Raw genomic sequence first — 6,692 nt, forward strand, 5'->3', positions numbered from 1 at the left:
ATAAAGCTTTAGGGCACCTGTGCACCTCAGCCCTTCCCCTCTGAGGAAGACCCAGTGGAAAGCCAGCCCCTCCTGCCTGGGATTTTACCTGGACAGATCTGCACTGGGATAGGTCCTGTGCAGAATGCTCCTGTGACCACACTGGCTTCTGGACATCTGGCCTGGCTTCCCCGAGAGGCTTTTCACATCTCATCCAGGCTGATCCCCAACCCATGGCCCACAAGCCATGGAGATGGGGCCTGTCGTCTTTAGGACTTCAAAGCAAAAAGACACAGGTAAGTGACTCTTACTGACTTTGAAGCACACAGAACTTTCTGTGCTTGCCCTGCAGCACCAAAGTGCCCTACTGGTCTCTCAGCAATCTCTGCTGACTTTGCCATGCCCCACCTGCTCCTCTTCCTGCTTTATCAGCATGTGTATACAATCTACTTCTTGCTTAACAAGCCTGAGGTCACATTACCGGGATTTCTATGGTATTGGTCTTTCTGAAGTGACAGAGGTTGTTAAGATCACAGGTGTGCCACAGTGGGCAAATTATCATTAGTTACAAAGGACAGAAGGAAAAGTGAATAAAATGAAGTGAAGTAATGCACTCACCTGGTGCTGAGGGTGGCTCTAAGGTCCCTTTTCATTGGAGTCATGTTCTTACATGAGGCTGTCTTTGTCTTAGCAGGTGGCAGGCAGCAGCAGCACAGATGTCTGAGGCTGTTCATGATTGTCTTCTTTATCTGCTTCCAGCGTTGACGACGGTTGTGGGGGGAAGCTGTGCCAGTGTCCTGAGGCGGGCCAGGTGTGATGTCGTCCTCAGTCTCATGCTGAGGGAGAGCTGTGCCAGCATCCTGAGGCTGGCCAGGTGTGATGTCGTCCTTGGTCTCTTGCTGAGGGAGAGCTGTGCCAGCATCCTGAGGCTGGCCAGGTATGGTATTGTCCTCGGTCTCTTGCTGAGGGAGAGCTGTGCCAGCGTCCTGAGGCTGGCCAGGTGTGGTTTCATCCTTGGTCTCTTCCTGATGGAGACCTGTGCCAGCGTCCTGAGGCTGGCCAGGTGTGATGTTGTCGTCCTTGGTCTCTTCCTGTGGGGAAGCTATGCCAGCGTCCTGAGGCTGGCCAGCTGTGATGTTGTTCTCCTGGGTCTCTCCCTCCTCGGTCTCTTCCTCCTCCCTCACTTCAGGCATGGTGTCTTCCTTGATGATGTTTACTCTCAGGGCAATGATTGCTTCCTGAGCATCGATGTCTTCCTGTGTTAGAGTCTTTTCCTCTGCGACTATAGTAGACTCTATCTCTATGACTGTTGTCATCTCCGATAAATCCTCAGAGGAGGAGCTTGAGCTGTCCTCTTCCTCCAGGAAACTCCAGGATTCAGATTGGTGACTATAGGACATGTGGCTCTCTAAGTCACTTGTACCCTCATTCTGGGATGTTCTAGAAGAGTTGGTGTATAGACCCAGAGATATATGGTCACTATCAGTGTGGCTGTCACGTGATCCAACCTGTGAAAAATAAATATTCATTTCCAGGATGCTGCCCTTGATGGACTTAGCAATAGGACAGCCCAGGTGGAGAGGGTGTGTGTCTGGATGGCAGCATAGGGTGGCAGGCATGCTATGGCATCTGGCAAGTTTCCTGGAATAATGCTCCTCCTCTTTTTCCTGGCCCTTAGATGGCAAGGTAAAGGTATAGGGAACAGGTTCAGCTCTCCTTAGGGATCCAGGATAAGTGTAAGGCTCTGTCAGGCGGAGGACAGTGCCTGGCTGCCTGGGTTTCACAGGATTCACCTGGTTGTGGCCATAGTCTCCCGCAGGTGACTGGTTTTGCAATATAAGATAAGTTGCCATCACCTCATCATATTTTTGGTCTCTCAGGGATTCAATGATTACTTCAGGCTTATAGCCCATGACTCTCATGGTCCCGACAATGCTAGGGCTCGGGGTGCCTGGGAGGCTAGGGGTGGAAGTAGGTGGTGAACGTGCCTCACTGGCCCTGATCATGGGGCGCCTCATGATGTCCTTGATGGTGGGCCTTCTTCCGGGATTGATTATCAGTAATTCCAAGATGACATTGAAAATGTCGATAGAAACATGCTTAGGAATGGTGAAGTTGCCTGAGGTGACCTCGTTCCTCATGCCTGCCACAGATTTGGCTTGGAAAGGGAAGTGCCCAGCCACCATGAGAAAGAGGAGAATCCCTAAACACCACATGTCGATGGGGTAAGCATCGTATTCCCCGGGTGCAAAGAGTTCTGGGGCACAATAGGGCAGAGTGCCACAGAAACCCCGCAGCTTCTGCCCAGGAGTTACTTTCACAGCGAGGCTAAAATCAATCAGCTTGGCATTCCCCCTGCAGTCCATAAGGATGTTGGTGGCTTTTATATCTCTATGGACAACTTGATTGTTATGACAGTAATTCACTGCATGCACCACCTGAGTAAATATCCTTTCAGCCTCGCACTCCGGTAGAGACCCCCGTTCCAGGATCCTCCGCAGCAGCTCTCCCTCTGAGGCATGCTCCATCACCAGGTAGGTGATCTCTTCCGTCTCGATCACGTGAAAAAGTTTGATAATATTGGGGTGGTTCATGGATTTCATAACGCTTATTTCACTGTTAAAAATCGAGTTGTACTTCTTCTTATTTCTAAGGAGTTTTACAGCCACACAGGTCACAGTGGGAACATGGAAGGCGAGTTTCACTTCAGAAAAATGTCCGTGTCCCAGAGTCCTCATCATTCTATAGTCGGTGTTGAAGGGGTCCTCCACAGAGGAGCAGGCCTCCATGTCCTGCTTCAGAGTCAGGCCCTCCTCCTTCATATGGCTAGAGCCAAAAAGTTCAATGAGAAAGTTGACAGACTTAAAATCAGGCCTAGGAGAGTATTTAGAGCTATGAATTCCTACATCCAAAAGACTAGGAAAGGAAGGAAGGAAGAGGTCAGACACATTTCAGACCACCTAACTGGGTACTTAAATGCTTAGATAGACAAGAATGAAGTATGTTCCAAAGCAGTGTAGAGCAAAATATGACAGATTGGTTTGACAGGAGTCAACTGCAAACTGGAAGAACCAACCAAAGGATTCTAGAAACTGAGAGCCACTGATAAGAAAGGACGGTCATCCCCTAACCCTGAGCTCACCTGTACTGGAAGAGAGCAGACACGAATAAAATTAGATGCGAGAGAAGTATATAGAACAACAGACACCTCCCAAGCCCAGCAGTGTCCGTGCGGGGCAGCCAGCCCCTGAGTCCAGGTACAACTAGCTCTGCAAAGGACCTACCGAAATTTGGTTCTTAGGATCCAGGTCATGTGGCTCACAATTACTCCAAACCCAGCTCTAGGAGATCCTACACCACGGGCCTCTGAGGGCATCCATACACATGTTCACATGCCCACACGCAAGTGCACTCTCTGCTACTACACATCAATTACATGGTGATAATGTCTATCTATATAATGCTATAGGCAGTTATGATCTCCCACAGAAGAGCTGTACATCAAACCTAGTTCCAAGAATACATGCTCTTGAAATGATGGGCCAGCTCGCCAGACTACCCCATCCGCAAAAATCTTTACTTCAAAACAAAGAGGGTCCCTTACATGAATTGGAGAAGACTTTCTGTGTATAAAATAAACATAATAAAATGTTCTCAGATAGAAAACAGAATGAACTTACTATGATGGTTCAAAATCTTCAAAAATCCAGGAATGTCTTGTCACGGTGCAGAAATCCAGTTACTCTCTATTCTGCTCTGTAAGACAAGAGGAGTGGAGAATGGTGTGAGGGTGTGAGGGAGTGAATAGAAGGAGAGTTTATGTTTATTAAACAAACATAATAAAATATTGTAGGTTAGAGAACAGAAGGCACTTACTATATGGTGGTCAAAACAGCTTCTAAACTGCGAGTATAGTCTGTCACGGGCACAGAAGTCCAGTTGCTCTCCAACCAAGAGCTTCTGCTCTGTAAGACAAGAAGCAGGCTCAGCCAGAGCCTTCAGTGGATAGGTGTCACAATGGCTCCTTGTGGTGTCAGAGCAAGGATTGGACAAGTGGTCACTAGGCACATCCCCATGGTTCCCTCACATTCTGTCCTTAGGGACGGGAAAGCTGGTCTAGGGCAGTGGGGCAGTAGGAGCCTGAGGAAGCTTGTTACACTCCAGTGTCTGTCCACAGTGATGCCCAGAGGCCCACCTCTTCCTGCTAGGCCCACTGTCCAAGGTCCACAGTTTGCCCCACGTGGTGCCACCTGCTTGGAACAATGTTCAAACACTTGATTCTTTGTGGGACTTTTGGCACCCAAACCTTAAGGAGGACACACACACACACACACACACACACACACACACACACACTCTACATCTAGACATGACACAACTAGCTGTGCCCTGACTGAGAGTACTTCAAGGGTCAGCTGATGGACCTTAGACAAGAGGTTGGGGTGAAAGTCAGGAAAGTCTCATAAAGGATAAACACTTGGCAGTTGGAAAAGCTAGAAAAGTGGAGGCAGGAGGATCAGTTCAAGTTCTCTTGGGCCACACAGGGATGCTGAGGCCAGCCTGTGCTACAGGAGACCCTGCCTCACCAAATACAAAAGCAATAGCAAAGAGAAGATGAGGAAGGACTGCTTTTGTTTTCTGCATGACCTAGGTTCCCAACTGCTTCAAAAGTTCAAGGTTGCTGTTACACGCGGGGCCTAGCCACAAGTGCTTGTGACAACAATGCTTGAGGGTGGAGGGCTGATCAGCCATTTCCATGCTCCTGAAGCTAGGCTGCTGTCATCTCCCACCAAAAGTCATCAGTTTTTCACATTAAGTGGACCTCACAGCACCCACCCAAGCTGCGGGACATACTTCAGAGAAACTGGGTGGAAGTTTACAGGAGGTCAACAAGGATGTTCACTCTTCAGAGAACGTGCATCACTCACTTGAGCACTGGATAGCAAGTCTAGTTAACTAAACCATCACACAATGAAAGGGAGATACAGGTACTGTTCAGCAAAGGGCACCAAAGCACAACTTGCCAGTTCTGTAATCAGATATCAGATTTTTGGAAGTCACAGACCATAGACCCTCCTCTCATCACCAATACCTTGGCAAAACAGAAAGGAACCTGAAGGGCTTTGTTGCTGGACCATGAAGGTTCTGTTACCCACTGCCTTTCCCTAAACATGAACAGATTAAGGTTGGAGGAAGGAGTTTTATCCAAGCCTAGACTTGGAAATTTGGGTAGATTGCCCTTGACAATAAAAAGTCCCCTGCTTCTCCAAAAAGACAGGTGCTTATTTTGGGGCTTGGGGTCTGTGCAGTGCTGGGCAAATAATTCCAGCACTAGGCGGTTTTTGTTCCTGAATATGTTCTTTGACCTGTAGGACCAGCAGAACTCAAGAGCACAGGCTCAACCCTTTGCTTCAAAATCATTATTGCCCTCCCCTCCGGTGCCTGATAACACCTTAGCTCGGTGCCATAATCGCCCTCCTTAAGACAGAAGATAACCCATGAACATACAGCTGCAGGCAGAGAGAAGGACAGAAGTAGGCTGGAGGGACAGGGCATGGCAAGTCTCACCAAGGAAAGTCCCATCCTTCCTCAAAGAACAAGCTCCTTTTAGACTTACACTTATTCTATCCCTGAATTCCTTTTCAGCTGCCCTGTTCCACAATCACCATCACAAGAACTGAGCTGATGCTTGTCTCTAGCTCCTTTGTTGGACTCATGCCTCTTGACCTGCCAGGAAGATCCTGAGATAATCAGCTAGGAGGAGACTTTGTGCTAGAGCCCAGAGACACATTGGTGTCCTTCCTTAAGAGACCATCCTGTGTGTTCATCAGTCCTCTGGACAGGAGTCCACGGCACTTGGCCCGTACTTGTACTTGGGAAGCAAGGTGTTGAACAGCAAAGGGAAAGAGTGAGGGGCTTGGAAGGGGTGGGCAGTTGGCAGTGTCATCAGGGGAATGTATTCAAAGTTCTCCATGTACACGTATGGAAGTGTCACTGGGTGATTGATCACTCGTGTTGTGTAGTTGATATAAATACTGTGATAGCGAGACACAATCAAAGTGAACATGAGATAGATGAAGAATATAACGGTAAGCATAATCATGCCTGAAACCAATGAATGAATAAATAGAGGCGATTGCCACAAAACTGACAGTGTTAGAGGGAAACTCAATCTGCTGAGGGTCAACAGGTCTGGTTGTCCTAGGGGAGCTGGCCAATGCTGTGATTCACCAACTCTCAAACCATTCAGTCTAGCAACCAATGGCTGCCACACTTGATGGGACCAAACCCAGTCCCAGTGAGTTCTCTATGTGGCCAGGTTCCACCATTCCTCACAAGGACTCTTTGTGATGTCAGAGCAAGGAACGGCCTAGCCATGCCTGGGCACCAACCACACCGATTCCCCCAGTTTCTGCCTGCAAGGACAGGGAAGGCATGGTAGTAGGAAAGGCAGGTAGCCGAAGGAGTAGGGACCTGAGCCAGCCAGCCAGTTCTGTCCAGTTTTCCCTTGGTGCCAGTGACCCTCTTCCTCCTGTAAGACCCCACTTCCCCACACAGTGCCACATGCCAGGGCCCAGTGTTCAAACATGTGACTCTTTGTGGTACATTTTCCATCTAAAGCAGCAGGCTCCAGAGGGTTGTACTCATGCCCATCCTTTAGGGCACAGGTAGCATGCTTCCCTTTTCCCCTGCTCCCTGGCTCTCTAGCGGCT

The 6,692-nt window shown here is 48.8% G+C and overlaps 1 pseudogene; it reads right to left on the minus strand.

The window, feature by feature from the left end:
- Positions 1 to 1,897: 1,897 nt before the first annotated feature.
- On the minus strand, positions 1,898 to 2,801 carry LOC132653975 (sperm motility kinase-like; annotated as a pseudogene).
- Between the last annotated feature and the right edge of the window lie 3,891 nt (positions 2,802 to 6,692).

This window comes from Meriones unguiculatus, chromosome 5, assembly GCF_030254825.1.
Source record: "Meriones unguiculatus strain TT.TT164.6M chromosome 5, Bangor_MerUng_6.1, whole genome shotgun sequence".
Classification (NCBI taxonomy): Eukaryota; Metazoa; Chordata; class Mammalia; order Rodentia; family Muridae; genus Meriones; species Meriones unguiculatus.